The sequence below is a fragment of the Hemicordylus capensis genome, chromosome 3, assembly GCF_027244095.1.
Source record: "Hemicordylus capensis ecotype Gifberg chromosome 3, rHemCap1.1.pri, whole genome shotgun sequence".
NCBI lineage: Eukaryota > Metazoa > Chordata > Lepidosauria > Squamata > Cordylidae > Hemicordylus > Hemicordylus capensis.
Genome location: NC_069659.1, coordinates 126,453,289 through 126,473,466, shown reverse-complemented (window position 1 = coordinate 126,473,466; position 20,178 = coordinate 126,453,289).

Genomic DNA, 20,178 nt, shown 5'->3' with positions numbered 1-20,178 from the left:
CCAAATGTGTCTCAGACATATCCAAATATGCCTCAGACACTGAAAAACTCAGCATGGGGAAACAAAGTCAATCCCTGGCAAGATATGCATTTGGATTTGTTTTAAGCTTATTAAGCATTTTAAGAAGCAGAATACACTTTACATATATCAGTAATTTTAATTATGAACAGAGACCTTCTACATTAAGATGTATTACAGGCACGCGAAACCTTAAATCAGGGGCCAGCAACTTCTGGTATATGTGTCAAGAGTGATTCTGTGTGGCAGATGAGGTGATTCTGTGTGGCACTCCAGTGGAGCAGCCCCACTCCTAGCATTGGCATGTGGGAAGCCACTCTGCCTCCTTCCTGTGTTCTCTCAGCCAGCTTGCAGCCATTTAGCTAACCGGGAGCCTTGCTTCCTCTCTGGCTCTTTCATGAGGCAGAGCAGCCCTGCCCTGACAATGGCTTGAGGGGCATGGCCAGTGGAATCTAGGCATCGCCCAGGACTTGGCACACCAAGATGGTTGCCAAGCCTGCCTTAAGAATGACTTGGCACACCACTTCTGAAAGGCATTGTAGCTGGTGTCTGAATAGGGCTTTTGAATCATAGAATTTCAGAGTTGGAAGGGACTTTGGACACCTGCTTAGTGCAAGAATCTGCTACAGCCTCCCTGACAGAGAGCTTCCCAGCCTCTGTTTGAGAACCTTGAGTGCAGGAAAGCCCATCACTGAAGGAGGAAGACTGTAGTGCTGTCAAAACAGCTCATATCTGATTTGCGACCCATTGTCTTGTATTCAACAAATCGGTGCATTTAACAACCACCACAGACTCCCCTTTCTCAAATATGAGGCCATTTGAAGTGCATGAAAACGAGACTGCTGGATTCTCCTTAACCTGTGGCTTCCTTTGCTCTGTTCTGGAGTGATAGTTTCATTTATGAGAGAAGACCTGACCTCAAATCCCTGCTCAGCCTTGAAGGTCACCCAGGTGGCCTTGAGCAAGTTACTAGTTCTTAGTCAAACCTCACACATTCATTATGAGGGTAACATGGGACATGTCCCCCATGTATATTGCTCTGGGCTCCTTGGAAGAAATTGGAAGATTACAAATGTGAAGAACATTTATAAATAAGGAGGACAAGAAATCAAAGGGCAATAGTTTGTGTTGAGTGAAAATAAGTCAAGCTGTTTCAAGGGTAAAATAGCATTTAGGAAGAAAGCTTGTTGTGATTGATTTGGACAGAAGCCTTGTGTTTATTTTGCTGTTCATCAATTCTATCCTTTATACTTCATTTCCTTTCTTCCCTTCCCTTCCTTATAACATACTGAGACTGTCCTCACACGCACCCTAACCCAGGCTAGCAGTGGCGTAACTAGGGGAAACGGCGCCCAGGGCAAGCACTGAAATTGCGCCCCCCACCAACATACATCTGACTGACAAACATGTTTCAGAAAACTTTTATTTTAAAAATTTAAAAAATTACAAAAATTACCAATATGATAAATGTGGTCAAGCTCCTATCTACCACTTCAGATTTATTTTTTAAAACTATCCAAATTGTGGGGCTATCATTAATTTGTTTGGAAAGCTCAGGTTAAAATGCTGGAAAACGACAAATTTCAGTATGCTGGGGCTCATGAAATCCCCAAATATTATGCGGAGTTGTACTTGGAAAAACTAAAAGAAGTGCCTGTCTAATTCTCTGCTATGCATTGTAGCATCACGATTACATAAATTTTAAAAATAAATGGAGAATTTGACTTTTCCCAGATACTCTGAAAATAATTAAATGATATGCAGAGTAAACTGTGTCACTGCTTGGAATATATTCTAGTATTTCAGAAAGACAGTAAAAATGAGAGAAAGAGCAAGAAACTCCCAGTGGGCCTTAATACTAAGGATTTCACATTGATTCAAAGACAAACTGACCATTAATAGCCATATTATTAAGACACCACATTTTACTCACTTAGCACAAGAAGCAAAGTAAGAGCAAATGGATACAATCTTAGCTCATAAACTTCAGCTCAGTATTCACAAGCCCTTATTCTCTGTACATAGTGCCAATCTGAATATGTGTACAGTGACATATTATATTAACTTTTTAAAAAAATTACCTGTAGCCCCTTCGGGGGACAACTTAAAGGCTGTGGGGGGTCTGCAAAGTTTTCCCCTCCTCCCACTGGCCTCTAGGGCCTCACAGGCACCATTTGAGCATGTGCGGTGGTCATTTTTAAAAATATTTTATTTAAAAAAATAGCCGCTGAAAACAAAATGGCCACTGTGCATGCTCAAATGGCCTCTGCGAGGCGTGGCATGCCCTAGGGCCTCACAGAGGCCATTTGAGCATGCCCAGTGGCCATTTTGTTTTTGGTGGCCATTTTTTTTAATTATTTAATTTTAAGAAATTGCGCTCCCCCTTCAAGTGGCGCCCGGGGCACGTGCCCCCCCTGCCCCCTATAGATATGCCCCTGCAGGCTAGGAAAGCCCAGCCTGGGTTAGGCTGTGCTTGAGAACCATCAGGATTGGGCCTGATCCTGGCAGGGCTGAGCTGCCTAGCCCAACTTTTCAACCTGGCTTTTAGCTGGGGCTAAAAGCCTGAGCGCTCTTAACCCGTGCTCCAGGATTGTGTGTTTGCTGGGGCTGTGTTCAGCTCCAGTTGACACAGATGGGTGCCTAGAGCACTTGTCTCCTGGGGGAACCCCCCAAAGCACCATGCTTGTCATGCAGTCCATTGTGGGAGATCCATAGGCTGGGACACATTATCCTAGCCTCCAGAGCTCTGTGCTGTGCCACATAGCATGGATCGTTTGGAAGCACAGTTCGTGCTCCCAGCAACATTCCAGTTCTCACCGGGGGTGGGGCGAGTTGGACTAGCCTTCCCCCGCCAGTCATGTGAATGGCCCCATTGTGAGTTGCAACACAAGTTTAGAGTTAAACAACATCATCTGGGGATCCAAGTTTGAGAACCCCTTAGCACTAACAATGTGAAACAGCACCCATTCATGAGAGTATTTTCCCATGAACTTCCAGAGAGCTAAATTTCTGAACATTTCCAGTGGGCTTTCTCTCTCTCTCTCTTCCAAATGCATATATAGCTCACAGCCATCCACCAGGAAGACCCACGGAACAACTGGCTAGCAGGATTTGCATAGCAATAGGTATGTCAACTGCCTGGTTTCACAGCAGCCAGCTTGAATGGAGAGGCTGTTTTAAGGCAAGTCTTGAGTGAATGTCAGAGTGGAAGAGTGCAAATGTTGAATGTCATTAAGAAATTTACTAAGATTACCTGTGTAGTAAAGGGTCATTTTACCACAAGCTCTGTAACTATTCAGAGAAAATAATCAACGATGGGGAGAAGTGAGAAACTACTCTTATCCTAGCTTTTGAAAAGCACACATTCCTACTTATCAAAACCAATGTGCAATAAAAAGCAATAATCACATAACAAGAACATTAATTAGTCTTCTGCAAGATGAGTAAGGGAAATCTGGCATCCCTCTGTTTGTCTGACATGATTCATTCAAAATAATTTGCACTGTGGCAACAAAGGGGTAGAAAAGAAACCACGACAAAGTTAACGGCTCACATGGGGACATTAACAGTCCCGCCTGCTCGCTGCAGGGGTTAAAAAAAATCAACTCCTACAATCCCTTTTCTTACTAATTCCTTCACAGTCACAGGTTGTGACAGTACTTCCATTATTCCCAATCCGTTTAATTTCAAATCCTTGCAGAGGCACAAGTGAGTCTGTTACCATCCCCGTTATTACCCTGTGCAGTATGTGACTCAAAATGTTTAAGCTCATTTATTTCAATGGGCTTGATGTCAAAGTGCTCCTGGAGTTTTCTTTTCCAGGACCGTTCACTGGAGTGCATACAGATTCCATTTTTATGTCTGAATGACAGACAAGTTGCTATGAAAGTGACACTCTCATATCTTCAAGAGGGTCCATAATAACACAGTTACAAGAGATGTTCTCCCCCCCAGGGTTTTGTAATAAAATATTTGTTAAAAGCTCCTCTGTCAAAATGTTTATTTTGAGATGGCATTAGTAGAGAATGCTTTCTTACTAAACCTGAGTTGTATCCAAAGCAAAATGCAAAGAAACCCGCAACAAAAGACTTTCATTACTTTCTTCAATTAGGTGTTTGACACCAACAACATTATAGGACTGAGAAAATAAAAGGTAGCAGAGTGTATGAATTTACCAGCATAGAGCATCTGAGAGGAAAGCCGTTTGTTTTGTGTACCTTTCAAATCCACCATTTAGTTTTCTCACATTAGGTCACCTTAATTTACCTAGGTCAATTTCAAAGATGATCTAATTTTGAAACAATTCCAAACTCCTTACTTAATAAAAATAACAAGCAGTTTTATATCAGGTTCCTAAGACTTCTCTAAAGGTAAAGTGTGCCGTCAAGTCAATTTCGACTCCTGCCACCCACAGAGCCCTGTGGTTTTCTTTTAGTAGAAATCAGGGGGGGTTACCATTGCCTCCTCCCACGCAGTATGAGATGATGCCTTTCAGCATCTTCCTATATCGCTGCTGCCCGACATAGGTCTGGGAAACATACCAGCAGAGATTTGAACCGGCAACCTTCTGCTTGTTAGTCAAACATTTCTCCACTGCGCCTACAAACCATTAAAAGGGAAGAAAACCCCTTCTTTCATAGTTTTGCTGTCACCCTCTACATCAAGTTTGCCTTTCTTGTGACAGTTTTTGTGTGTAATGATAACTGTTACACTGACTGGCTGCTCCCACTTTGTGAGTGGTGGGAAGTTCCAGAGATTCACAGCATACCTTGGATTCTAGTTTCCCTCAGGAGAGCCACTGCAGACTTACAGTGAGCTGGGTTTCATGATCAGTGAGACCTGGTTTGTAAAGCTAAGTGGGGAGAGTGGGCTAAGCCCGCTCTCCCCACAGACGAGCAGGGCAGAAGCCCTGGGTGGCCGGATTGGCCACCCACACAACTGCCAGCACTGTGACAGAGCCAGAGGGGGCTGGGCAGTTCGGCGGCCGCGCAGCCCCTGGAAGCTCCAGTATGCCCTTCGCAAGCACACAGGGCATACTGGGGAGACCCCCAACCTGGGAGGCTGCTTTTCAGTCTCCCACCGGGGGTCTACTCATTAGTAGCCATGGTGCAGAACCACACCGCGGCTACTCACGATCCCAAAAACCAGGATCCCAAAAACTCACGATCCCCAAAATCGGTTTAAGGGGCGGGCTTTAGTATAGGTGTGAATAGCCTTGGTGTCTTTTAAAGATTAGGTTTATTTAAACAAATAAATTGATTGAGCATTAGATGAATCTAAAAAATAGCAGATTATTCCTACAAGTCAGCAACAGATTACATCAGGTTCCAGTGAGCTAAAGCCCTGAACACTGCGAGACCCTCCCCTCTCTTGTTAGCTCAAGCATCTTGTAGGCTCTTAAAATCCTCTCTGTCTTAAAGGGAGATGAGGTAGTCTAACACCTTCCCATGAGCCTCTGGCTATGAGGCAGGAGAAATGTGACACTGGCAAGATTCCTAATGTGGCTGCCTTTTAATGTGTTAGCAGCTATTCAGGAATATTTTAGGACAGACTAGGGCGTAACTTCAGGAGCTCCTTGAGCCCTGGCATGTCTCATCTATCTTAAAATTTTACCAAGAAGAGGCAGATTCCTCATTTTCTCCCCCCCCCCTTTTCTCCTGAAGAATGGTGCTAATTCTTGCTCTTTTCTCTGTTTCTCCTCTGGAATGGAGGTGCTGCATTCACATGTTGTCAAGATTTACCCTGAAGTCCCTGCGAGTTATTGGGGAGCAGTTCGCACACAATTCAGGTTTTTTCATTGCTCGTTAGAGTGTAGCCTGATTTATATCTGGATTATTTAAAAAATCCACTATTTTGCTTTGGTTGTTTGGGACAACTTCAATTTTGCAGTAAAGTCTCCCAGTAAACTTGCAGTAAATCCTGCTGTGTGTAAAAGTCCCAGGTAAGTGTGTGGCACTGGCCACTCTGCCTCCTTCCTTCCTTCCTTCCTTCCTTCCTTCCTTCCTTCCTTCCTTCCTTCCTTCCTTGATTGCTTGCTGCCTGGAGAGCTTCAGGCTTCAGCAAGACCTATGCATAGTCCTCTCTGGAAGCCCCGCCCACCCGCCAATCAGCTGAGAGGTGGAGAGAGAAGGAGCTCTAGCAGCTTGCAGACTGCTTAGAGTGCAGGAGAGAGGGCGAACGGGGGGGGGACTGGCTGAGGGGCCTTGGGGCTGGGTGGGCAGGCAATGGAGAGTCATGTGACATGCCTCTGGGGGGACCCTGGAGGCAACGGGCCCTGAGACAACTGTCTCCCCTTGCCCAATTATAGTTACGCCCCTGTCTCCAGATGACCTCAATGGGCGGTGGGGCTCATAATGAAAAATATGTTCTCTTAAATACCAAGAGCCTAAGTCATTTAGGGCTTTAAAGGTTATAACCAGCACTTTGTATTTTGTCCAGAAACCTGTTGGCAGCCAGTGTAGTTCTATCAACAATGAGGTGATGTAGTCTCTCCGAGATGACCCAGACCCAGACTGGAAACTGGACTTTCCAGACTACATACAAAAGCAGCCCCACATAGAGCACATTGAAGAAGTAAACTCTGGAGGTTACCAACATATGTACCACTGTTTTGAGGTCATTCATCTCAAGAAACGGGAGCCCCTCTGGCCGCTGCCTAAACCTGATATACCAGGGAAAGGTGCGCATCCAAAAGCACACCTAGACTGCATACCTGTTCCTTTTGGGGAAGTGTGACCCCATCTAGAACAGGTAGATTAAAATCATCTCTGGAGTTCTGACCCCACACAATAAGTATCTCCATCTTATCTGGATTCAATCTCAGTTTATTGCTCCTCATCCAGCCTATTACTGCTTCCAGGCAGGCTTTTAGGGAGGTTATGCCATTTCCTGGTGATGTGGACATGGAGAAGTAGATCTGGGTGTCATCAGCATACTGATAACATCCCGCACCAAATCCCCTGATGATCTTCTCCCAGCAGTTTCATGTAGATGTTAAAGAGCTTTGGAGATAGTACGAAGCCCTGAGGGACGCCACACATAAGCTCAGATTTTGAAAAGCAACAATCTCCAATCATCACCATCTGGAATCTGTCTGAGAGGTAGGAGCGGAACCACTGTAAGACAGTGCCTTACCACTGTAAGACAGTGCCTCCCACCCCAAACACTCTCAGACATTCTAGAAGGATACTATGGTCAATCACCAAGAGATCCAGCCTCTGTCAATTCCCAATTGGAGATCATCCATCAGGCAGACCAAGGCATCTCCACCCCATAGCCCGCCCGAAAACCAGTTTGAAATGGGTCTAGATAATCAGTTTCCTCCAAGACCATCTGGAGCTGAGAGGCCACCACCCTCTCAATTACCTTCCCAGCCATGGGAGGTTGGAAACAGGCCTATAGTTGCTCAGCTCTGAGGGATCTAATGCAGGCTTCTTTAGTATAGGTTTAATAGAGTTCTTAACTTACATCAGCAGCCTCTGTACACACTTTCCACAGCTTGAGATTGCTGATGGTAGCTTGGAACATGGACTCCTCCTCTGGGTTCTCTCTGAGATTCTCCAAAACCTTCAAAGAGATCCCAAGTGCCTCAAAAAGCAGCCCCCAGCAATTAGGCACCCCAGCGCTCCTCTTCTGTGACCTGGACTTGCTGTCTTAAGGTCAAAAATAAAGCCGTGGGAGGAAAGCAGCAAAAAGCCGCTTACTTGCAAGGCTCCATTTGCTTTTTTTGCCATTTGCGGGTAACTGATGGCTCCAAATTCAGATTCAAGGAAGTGGGGGCACGTACTAGCCTCCTCACAACCCTGAACAACTCCGCTGGATGTGAGCTTGCAGATGCAATATGGGCAGAAAAGAACTGCTTCTTTGCCACATGTATTGCCTGAGCATAGATCTTTAGATGTGCTCTATGTTGTAATCTTTGGATTCGAGTCCCTTCTTTCTCCACTTGCGCTCCAGTGGCCTACCTTACCGCTTCTGCCCCCGTAGATCTTCCATATACCAAGGGCCCAATTTTGAAGTGGGTTGGAGGTGATGCTTACGAGCAATCGTGTCTACTGCCCTGGTGAACGTGGATGAGTTCAGGCATACATTTGCTCATCCTCTTGGCATACATTTTCCTTTTTCATGTGTGCTACTGCTGGTATTACAAGAACATAAGAACAACCCTACTGGATCAGGCCCAAGGCCCATCTAGTCCAGCATCCACTGGAAGCCACAGGCAGGAGTTGAGGGCATGCCCTCTCTCCTGCCATTACTACCCTGCAACTGGTATTCAGAGGCATCCTGCCTTTGAGGCTGGACGTGGCCTATAGCCCTCCAACTTGAACTAGCCCTCAAACAATATCAAGACAAGGCTTTTACTTCTAGTTGAAACTTTGGTTGTTAAGACTCATGGGACTCATGAGTTTAGGGATTAATTTTAGAAACTGGTTTCCATAAAGGCCGAAAGCTAGAAGAAGAGGCCTCTTAGAGCCAAACCTATTCATGCTTCTAGTTAATTTTACCACACAATGCCTAAGGAGAAAATCATGAAAGAACCACAGCATGGGATTGTCTTGATATTATTGCATGATCATAGTAATATAGCAAAGCCTTCTAGCAATGGGGTGTAATCTGTGCATTGTGTGTGAGCGATTTGTTGTCAGCTATATATTGAGCCTCCAGGGATTAGGTAATTGAAGAGATTCATACTATTCATAGGATCATCCCACTTTGTATTCCATCCTTTTATGCTGTTTTCCTCCATTAATGGCTGGCATTTGTAACTATTAAAGTTTGGCCAGTGACCCGGGTTCTAATTCTTGTTATTGGCTTTTTCATTTCCCCTATTCTAATATTTAAAAAACCATCCAAAGCTATTAGTTAACAGTTTTTCCTATTGCAAGCGTACAGATGTGTAAAACCTGGTCATTTTCAACCATGGTTTTCTCACCAGTATATTACCCCTGTGGGCAAATTGGAAAGGTGAGTGGGTCCTGGAAAGGGCATGGAGGCATTGACAGGTTTAATAACATTTTTCTACATTATACTGTACTGTGTTGTGCTTGTCCCCAAATACCCTTTTCCTCCCAGGAGTGTCTATTAGCTTGTTAACTCCACAATTGACATTGCCTTAGTTCAAATCAAGGCCAGGCCTTTCTTACAGCTTTTCTTCTGTTTATCAAGCAGAAGATATAGGCATGGCATCTACTAATTACTTCCTTCAATGAGACACTCCATAGTTTTTGATGACCCAAATGAACATTACAAGCAGCAGATTGAATAATGAATGATTTTTTAAAAAGTCAAGCCCAAATATTCTAGCAGTCTGACTTTGAAGGACTTAAATTATTCATGTATAAGTGCACAATCTAATATAGTTGTTCAGAAGCCAATAAGCAGGCCCTAAAGGTAAAAGGTCGGTGGCCTCTCATCTTATTCTTATGAATAAGATGAGAGGCCTAAAATTGTTTCTCTAAGGCAGAGGCTTAGCTAAGGGAGAGGGGGCTCCATGTTTGCCCCTCAGAGTGAGGAAGAAAAAGAAAATAGGGAGGGGTGCATCTGGGGCCCCCAGGTTCTTTGAACCCATCTGCTCAAGTATGGCTACATTCCTGCTCTAAGGATGTATGAGGAACACAGGAAGCTGCCATTTACCAAGTCAGACCATGCGTCCATCTTGCTCAGTATTGTCTACACGGGCTGGCAGTGGCTTCTCCAAGGTTGCAGGCAAGAATCTCACTCAGCCCTATCTTGGAGATGCCAGGGAGGGAACTCGGAACCTTCTCTTCCCAGAGTGGCCCCATCCTATATGGCAGTGCTTACACGTAGTCTCCCATTCATATGCAACCAGGGTAGACCCTGCTTAGCTAAGGGGACAAGTCATGCTTGCTACCACAAGACCAGCTCTCCTATTATCTCCTTGGTCTATTATACCAAGTGTATGGCACTCTTGCAATTAGTAGAACCTTGAGCTAGGAAGAGGAGGAGGAGGAGCATGGCCCCTCCTGAGGACTCAGAGCAAAATAGATTGAGTTTAACCATTAGAAAAAGTTCATAACTTATACTCAAATTCAATAAAGATTCTATCTCAACTTCATCAGATTGGGGCACATTATAGTTACCTGGGGCTTCTTCTTTTGGAAATCCAAAGAATACATTGAACATGATCCCAGTCAGGCTTTTAATAGGCTGAATCACAATTTTAGGATAGGCTTGTGCCATCTGAATAGGCTGGTGCCACCCAAACATACAATGGGGTACATCTCCCCAGGATCCAGCACACTGTCTCTCCACTGCATAACCACCTGCATGGCAGGACAGAATGTCTGAACCTCTCCTCCTTACACCATTTCAGACATACCACACACACACACCCATGTGATCATCAAGCAGTGGGACGGCATGACAGGTGATGGGTGTGTGTGTGTGTGTGATCAGATACTGTCACAAATCCAAGATAATCAGTTATTCAAATTCACTTATGATATCAATTCTTCTTCTGTTTGCAGTTGCATCATTAAGCAATTGCACCTTGTAGGCATATCTGTAGCTGACAGCTTTGTCGAATCTTCTGTCTGAGAGCAGTTCTAATTGGTTTAAAGTTCATTTCTAAGCATAAACTTCCCAGCTTGACATTTGTCTTTCACTTACTGTGTGGCTTTAAAAAAAAAGTCATATCTGTCATATTTTAATTCTAAATTTTGTTTTTTATTATGACATCATGATGTTTTAGGCAGAAAGGCATCATAAGCTTTCTTGCAATAAACATGAGATATTATATCTTAAATAACACATTTTGATAACTTTGCTTCCCTTTTGAGCAAAGCCGAGAGTTACAATAGCCAAACACTGCTATCTTTTAATATAATAATTTGGTGAAAACATCTGCCACAGGCAATGTGTCACTGTCAGCTGTATTCAGAATCAAAGAGGGATAGCAATTGCCTACTTTTCTGAGACTTTTCTATTCCAAAGTCAGATGTTTGTTTCCAAATTTGCCTTCCTACGACCTAAATCTAGCAATATAAATCCGCCCAGGGCTTCTGCACATACATCTGTCCAGTGGTAGCTGGCGACTCCTGGGACTGAGTGAGCACCAGGCAGAGCAGGTAATGGGTGGAGCATTGCTAGAACCCTTCCTCCCTAAAAAACCAAAGCAATAGAAACACTGCAGAGCTAGCCCTGCCGCCCTATGTACTGGGTGAACTTGTATGTATATTGTGCACTCTTTTGTTGCTAAGATGATAAGCATTGCAGCAGGCCTTTTGATTTCACAAACAATTCAACCAATCAAACCAACACAACAACTATATCCCCCATAACAAAGTTTCTCCACAATAATTGATACAGTCTTGTGCTTAATACTTGCCTTAGAACTAGCAGTCAAAACCACCCTAATATTGAGTGACTGCAATATGAATGTTAGAGCCTCAAGGATCTAACTAAACTATGCCAGGAAGTTTGGAGAACAACACAGTGGCCAACAGACTGTAAGAGGTCAGTCTACATACCCATACCAAAGAAAAGAGATTTAACAGATTGCGCAAACCATCACACAATATCCTTAATTTCAGATGCTAGCAAAATAATACTCAGGATTTTACAACACAGATTAGAGTCCTATGTGAAAAGTGAAGTGCTGGATGTTCAAGCTGGTTTCAGAAAAGGCAGAGGAACAAAAGCCATTATTGCTGATTCATGCTGGTTAATTGAGAAAGCCAAAGAATATCAAAAAGAGGTCAATATGTGCTTTATTGACTACAGAAAAGCCTTCGACTGCATTGACCATGTCAAGTTGTGGAATATCCTTAGGCAAATGGGAGTCCCAGAACACCTCATTGTTCTAATGAGAAACCTATACACAGCACAGGAAGCCACAGTCCAGAAAGAACATGGTGAAACAGACTGGTTCCAGATCGGCAAAGGAATAAGACAAGGCTGTATACTTAATCCTTCTTTATTCATCTTATATGCTGAACATATACTGAGAGAAGCTGGATTGGAAGAAGGTGAGTGTGGTTTTAAAGTTGGAGGAAGAAACATCAATAACTTGCGCTACGCTGATGACACCACTCTGACAGCTGAGAATCGGGATGATCTGTAAGCTCTAGTAACGAAAGTCAAGGTGCACTTGAAATGGGACTATGACTAAATGTAAAGAAGACTAAACTAATGACAACGGGCACTGCAACCAGCCTCAGACTTGATAATAAAGACATTGAAGTGGTAGATTGTTTCTGCCTTTTAGGATCGACCACCATTAGTAAGGGATCTAGCTGTCAAGAAATACGCCACAGACTAGCACTTGGTAGGGTTGCAATGAAGGCCTTGGAAAGGATATTCAGATGCTGTGACATGTCTATACCTACAAAGATTAGACTCGTTTGGACAATGGTTTTTCCCATGACACTCTATGGATGTGAAAGCTGGACTTTGAAGAAGCAAGACAGAAAAAGTATTGATGCTTTTGAACTTTGGTGCTGGAGAAGACTTTTGAAGATACCATGGACAGCCACAAAAACAAATGGATCATAGAAAAAATCAATCCAAAATTTTCACTCGAGGCACAAATGACCATGCTCAAACTATCATACTTTAGGGGTGTGCAAGCAGGTTCGACATTGAACATGTTTGACGTTGAACCGGTTCAGTTTGACCATTTGGGGTCGAACTGAACCACCCCGTTAAGTCCGACCCCTGACTGAACACCCCTGAAAGTTGGGGGGGGGATGCGAGCTTAAAAATTAAACATTTTTGTACCTTTTGCTCCCCTCGGGGGAGTTCCTGGAGGCGGGGGGTGCCCACGGAGGTTCCTCCTCTCCCCGCCGGCCTTCGAAATCACCCCCTCGACCAGTTTTCGGCCTTCACCTGGCAGCTATTATGGAGGCTGTGCACCTGCGCACATTAGGGGTGTGCATGGAACCAGCTGGCCTGGTTTGGTTTGGACTCAAACCAAAACTGGACTCAAACCTGACCAGACCAGTTTTGTCCGGCACCCCTTAGAACCCTCCTGGTTCAGTTTGGTCCGGGGGGGGGGGGTCATGAAGTGGTTTTTTAAAAAATCCTTTAATCCATTCGGGGGGCTTCCTCTAGGTCATGGTGGGGGGAGTCCTCAAAGGTTTTCCCTCCCCCCGCCAGCCCGTATAACCCTCTTTTTCTGCCTGTTGAGGACTCTGTAAGTTGGTGCTGTGGCCATGTTCTCTGCCTCTGCGCATGCGCAAATGTCCTCTGGAAGGCCTGGCATGGTCTAGCACCTCACAGAGGCCATTTGCACATGCACAGTGGCCTTTAAAATAAATAAATAAATAAATAAATATATATATATAACACAAGGCTGGCGGGGTGATAAATGAGGCCGGTGGGGGGAGCGGGAACATCCACAGACCCACCACCACCCCAACTAACTCCCCTGAAGGGAAGAAGGTAATGAAAAAAATTAAAAATTGCAAACCCCCTGAACTGTCAGTGGGGAGTTCCAGTACGAGGTCAGACCCTGGGGGGTGGGCAGGGTTCGGTTTGACCATGAACAGGTTCAGGGTTGAATCTGTTTGCACATCCCTAGTGCATATGGCCTCTTCGTGGCCTGGGCCATGCAGAGGCCATGTGTGCAGGGGCACAGCCTCCATAATGGCCACCAGGCCACCGGGTGAAGGCCAAAAACTGGACGAAGAGAGGGGGTGATTTTGAAGGCCACCAGGGGGAGGGGGAGCCTCCATGAACCACCACCCCCACCGCCTCCTGAAACTCCCGAGTGGAGTAAAAGGTACAAAAATGTTTTACATTTTTTAACAAAACTATGCTCCTGAACCATCCCCCTGGACCAAACCGAACCGGGGTGGGGGGGATTGAGGGGATGCCAGACTGAACCAGGCAGCCAGTTCCGTGCACATCCCTGTCATACTTTGGACACATTATGCAAAGACCCAGCTCCCTTGAGAAGTCCATAATGGTGGGAAAAGTTGAAGGAAAGAGAAGAAGAGGACAACCAGCAGCAAGATGGATGGACTTGATTACGACAGCAATGAATGCACCACTGAGAGACTTTAAAGGCCAAGTTGAAGACCGATCAACCTGGAGAGAATCTATCTATGTGGCTGCTAAGAGTCAACACCAACTTGATGGCACTTAATCAATATGAAGTCTCCTTTCTTTGGAATTGGTATGTAGACTGACCTATTTCAATGTGTTGGCCACTATGTTGTTCTCCATATTTGCTGGCATAGTTTGGTTAGAGCCTTGACTGATTCCTATTCTGTTGCCTGTCATATTTCTATAGCTCTTCCATCAATTCCTGTAGCCTTCCAACTTGGTAATGATCGGAGTGCTGATCTAACTTCATCTTCCTGTACTAGAGGTTCTTGCAAGTATGGAATATCTTCTAGGGCATCATGGATGTGGATGTCCCTGCTGTACAGATTTTCAGTATACTCCTTCCATCCTTCCTCCTCCTGTTTGATCTTCTCTGAATCAGTTACTATCCGTACTTTGGCATCCTTTAACATGCCAGTTCGAGGTTGGAACCTCCTGAGTTTAGAGATCTTTTGGAAAACATTCCTTGTTTTTCTTCTATTTCCATCCTTAAGGTATTAACAGATGTCATTGTAGTACTGCTCTTTGTCTCTGAAATGCTCTATTGTTCCTTCATGAGGTCTTTATCTTGACTTTGGCTTCTTTCTTCTTCTTGGCAATTTCCACCGTCTGTTCTGACATCCAATATATGAACTGCTTGTATTGAAAGAGGATTTAGTGAAAACATGCCCCTATCTCATTCTCAAAGGTAAGGAGATTTATGAACTACAAACACTCAACTAGTAATAAATATAAATACAGAACAAAATAAGAGTACCTTCTCTAAAACTGTATTACAGCAAACCAAGCCAACAGCTAGCTTTAGTATTTACTCTTATGTAACCTCTTCAAACACTTCTAGCAAATTCTCTTGAACAAGAGGGTACAAAGCTTACTCATAGGCCAACCTTCTCAAACTCAGCTTATATACCCACTGACAATCAGTTGTAATTGCAAGATTGAAGGTGTGCTACAAATGATAGGTGCTAATCATCCCGAAAGAAGTTACAACTATTGTTGAAAACATTGGTTTTACAAGGCTGGACATATCCCAGAACCCAGGTAATTTTCACCATGGTAATGGGCAATTTTTTGGAAGGGTCCATGTAGGACTAGAATGCATACATTTTTTAAAAAAATCAGATTACAAAACATGTATGCCAATTGCCAGCTGGAATACACTACCATGGTGCACTTGGGATGTATTACCCAATGCTAAATGATGTATCAAGGACATATATGTAAAAATAGAATGAGGCTATCCTCACATGCAGTGGAAACCAAGCGAAGGGAGCCCAGCCTGATTTCCACTGCACATAGCAATAGCACTTACATTTATATACCGCTCTATAGCTGGAAGCTCTCTAAGCGGTTTACAATGATTTAGCATATTGCCCCCAACATTCTGGGTACTCATTTTACCAACCTCGGAAGGATGGAAGGCTGAGTCAACCTTGAGCCCTTGGTCAGGATCGAACTTGCAACCTTCTGGTTACAGGGCAGCAGTTTTACCACTGTGCCACCAGGGGCTCCTGAGAACTGTTGGGAGCCGCATGTCTCCTGGTGATGGCACAGCAGCAAACCCTCTTGGGTAGCCCACCACTTAACCCAGATTTGGGTGCAGGAGTACTCAAAAAGTGGGTTAACTGCTCGTGTGTTGCCATGGCACGGCTTCATGCCATGCCGACTCACTAGTAGCCTCTCGACCAGGAGACTATAACAAGCCTCCTGGCATTGTAGGGCTCCCCAAAAGGCATTGCACACTTGCGTGTGCCTTCTGGAACTTCCAGGCACTGGGAGGCCCCCGAACCCTGCCACCCCAATCGTGATGGAGCCGGTAAGCATCTGGGCAGCCAATCTAGCCACCCAGACAGGGCTAGGCAATCATCTGTGGGGAGAGAAGGTCAAGCCCACTCTCCCTGCAAACCCCCTTTCGGCTCTATACAGTACATGGATTGTGTGTAGAGCCTTGTTATGTTCTTACAAAAAAGATGAAAAATCCAGTATCTCATTGAGTCCATGTGGAACTACAGTATTCAAATAAAAAATCCAAAAGGTTTTGCGTTGAAGAATTTGATTGTTGGATCCATACCTTTGTTGCTTGATCTAAGAAAAAAATTTCAATAGCAAAAAACTTTAGCTCATCCACACCGTGATTGAACTCCAAAAAAATGTGCAGTCAATGGGGCCTCAAGACTGCCTGTCTTGATTTTACTTTTATGCTCAATTATACAGGTTTTTAATGGTCTACTGGTTTGATGCACATAAATGAGTGAACAAGGGCAAATAATAATGTATACCACTTGAGTTGTACAGCAGTTCATAAAAGATCTTCATGTACCCAAATTGCCATTGTTGTAATTAACAAATTGCTTGATCTGCACAGATTGAAAGGAACAATGGCCACACCTATAATGTCCTATTGGTCTGATGTTGGAGTGCTGCATTCTAATATGATTGATGCCAGAATGAACTAAATGATCCTTCAATCAATCATCTTTATTACAGTCACAGACCAGTACAAAATGTGGGGAGGAGAAGTACATAGTACAAATTAAAATGCATACAACGTTAAAAGGCCCAAAGAAACATTAAAAAGTGTTTAAATGCATAAAAGGGCATAAAAGAACATTAAAAAGACATAAAAGATGTAAAGGTATAAAAGGCTTAAAATGGGATAAAAGGCACAAAAAGGCATAATTGCCTAAAAGCCTAAGTGATAAATACAGAGAGACTACATAACTATATATAAAGAGCGCAAAGCTATAATGCAAAAAAGTGGGAGGAGCATAAGTCTTTCAGATGGTGCATTGTGTTGGATGAATGCATTATAGCACACAAGAGCCAGCAGGAGTTCATACTAGGGCTGCTTGAACCCACCGCTTGCCAGTGTCCGACGGAACCTGGCAACACTGTAGGTAATACCGGGCTTAGAGTCAGAAAGAGGCATAGAGACATAGATATGGCTCAAACATCCTGGGTACCTGCAAAGCAATGGGTGGATAAAGGAAGAGTGAATGTCTCTGTAATGCATACAGTGAGCCGCAGGGTCATTGTCACTCTGCGAGTGACAACTTGTGGAATTCTCTGCCACAAGATGTGGTGACAGCCAACAACCTGGATGCCTTTAAGAAGGGTTTGGATAGCTTCATGGAGGAGAGGTCTATCAACGGCTACTAGTTAGAGGGCTAAAGGCCACCTCCAGCCTCAAAGGCAGGATGCCTCTGAGTACCAGTTGCAGGAAAGTAACATCAGGAGAGAGGGCATGCCCTCAACTCCTGCCTGTGGCTTCCAGCGGCATCTGGTGGGCCACTGTGTGAAACAGGATGCTGGACCAGATGGGCCTTGGGCCTGATCCAGCAAGGCTGTTCTTATGTTCTTATGAGTGGGATCTTTCTGAAACAGCTGCCTAGCACAGCTGAAGGGAGGTCATGGCAACGTGCCAAGGTGAATGCCTTCCTATGTTTTGGGACTTCCAGTTGAGTAAGTTATGATGCCGGGGGGCGAGGGGGCAGGATGGTAAATATGTAAGACTTTAATTGATGAAAAAAATTGTGACCCTGCTTAAATTGGTTTGGCATTTAAATGATCCTTCAAATTAGATGTTCTACAATAGCCCATTCCTGGTGGTTTATTGCTATCTGGAAAATCTTGGACTTTATGCGAATGTCTCTTAATGATCTGTTTAATCGAACTAGCTAAGGGGCTAAACTTCATAAACCAAAACAATTTAGACTGAGTTACAGAAGGTTTGTTTTCAAACAATGTATGTCTAGCTATCCCTTCTTGCATCTTGCAGCAAAGTCTATGATATGTTGGAGGGTTTTTTTAACCCCTGGGAGTATGATTTGAGGTCATGCTCTTAGGACGTTGTACACAAGTAAATTATCCTTGCTTTAAAAAACAAACATCTGAAGAGGACTTTGGAGAGTCTGGAGTGGGCATATGGCAGGAGGAGGATGCAACTTAGGAAGCAGGGTTTGCTCTCTGGGGAATTCATGTAACCTGTTGCTACTTGCAGGCTATTTCTGCTATTTCAATTCCATCCTATGCTCAGCTTGAATATTTTTTAAAAAAACAAATATGACAAAGACATCATTAGCTTCCAGTGATTTTTGCTTCAAGGGAAGCCAGAACCCGAGCCACGAGGCATCCCTGAAACTTCTCACTGCTTGATGAAATTGAGAGCTGGCACATAATAATATTCTCCTGGTTATTACCAGCTCCTTTAGGGTTTAAAAGCTATCCTTTACTTTCTCCCATTTGGTTTCTGTGTCGTTGTTTTCACTTTTTGTTGTATCCAAACAAGATCTGTGCTACAATAAACTTTTGCCACTAGCAGGAATCTAGCAGTCACAAGCAATTAGTTCATTCTCTGAGTGGGCCATGGTTAATTTTAGCCTCCTAAACCATCTGCTGCCAGATCTGATAAGTTTCCTCCTTCACTTCAACTCCAGCTGCCTGGCCCCTGATGGGATTTGGCTACAAGGATGACATTATCAGCCCATTAACCATCACTAGCAGTAGAGCCATGTTGATCACTTGTTCCATAGAGTTATCGGACAATATGGAGTGTATCTGAAGGTTGGTTGTTTCTGAGGGAGTTGTTGTTATTAATAGGTTAAGGACACTTTACCCTACAGCTCTGCCTATGGAGACCCTTAGAAATAATATACTTGCTTTGTCAGCAACAGGTATCTGGCTGCACAATTTCAGGGACAGGAAAGAGCTGTCTCGTGCAAAGTTCAAAATCTCAGTAAGTCAGCCTCTACGTTTGCTCCGTGACTATGGCAAATGTGTGCTCTCTGAGTGAAAGTGACAGTTCCAACTGGGCAAAGAGGCACCTTTTTAATGTGGTGATTCTCTTTACCTAGCAGGGGGAGAGTAACTGGCCCTATCCATGCCCAGCACAGTATCAATCAATGATCTTTATTATGGTCCAAGACCAGCATATGATAGCGTCAGGCAGTAATTATGGGGAGAACATACATTAGGACCGAACAGATTATAAAGCAATAAAATCATATTACATTAACATTACTATAAACTATAATTACTATAAAATTACTAATAATTACTAGAAGGTATAAACTATAATTACTATAGTAAAATGTATTAAAATAGGGAGAGAACAGAGGCAAAAGTATGAGTACAAGATCACTACATTTATATTCAAGGTTGCATGCATCTGTCTGTGTGAGGATAAAACATAAAATATTTAAACTATAGAAAGGGGTGACAAAAATATGTAAGACAGGATAACTAGCTGAGAGTGAAGCAGGCAAATTAAACAGACAGTGGATAAAATCAGTACAAGACTAATACATGGTTATGGACTGGCAGTCGGGGCCCGGTGGCTCTTGTATGCTGCCACACAGAACTTAGCAGCAGTGGTGGCTGGTGACTCCTGGGACTGGGTAGGCACCAGGCAGGGCAGGTGGTGAGCAGAGTCAAAGTGGGTGGTGTAAGGGTGGAGCAAAAAACCCAACAACAACAAACTCCCATTTGCATACAGAAAGTAAAGATAAAGTTATGCCGTCGAGTTGGTGTCGACTCCGTGCAACCACAGAGCCATGTGGTTTTCTTTGGTAGAATACAGGAGGGGATTACCATTGCCTCCTCCCACACAGTATGAGATGGTGCCTTTCAGCATCTTCCTATATTGCTGCTGTCTGATATAGGAGCTTCCCATAGTCTGGGAAACATACCAGTGGGGAACCAGCAACCTCTTGCTCCCTGGGCAAGTTACTTCCCCACTGTGCCATTAGGCAGCTTGGGCATACAGAAGTGGATGCCAAAAAAACTCCCTCACCTCTCTTCCCAGCAGCTCCTGGAAAGGTTGCTTGGGGGGGTTGTAGGAGCCTTGGGAACAAGTTGGGATGGGACACCGGAAGATGAAGGGGACACTCCTTAAAAAGAATGCAGGAATATTACACAAATGACCTAATTTGGTATGTATTTCCAACATACTGTATATTAGCAACATGCCCTTCACAATAACAACCAGCTCCTGCAATAAAATAAAAGTCTACGGACAAAACACACAAATACATTATTTGCACACATTGGAGGAGGAGCGCTGTTCCAAAAAGAAGAGGAATGCCAGTTCCTTTA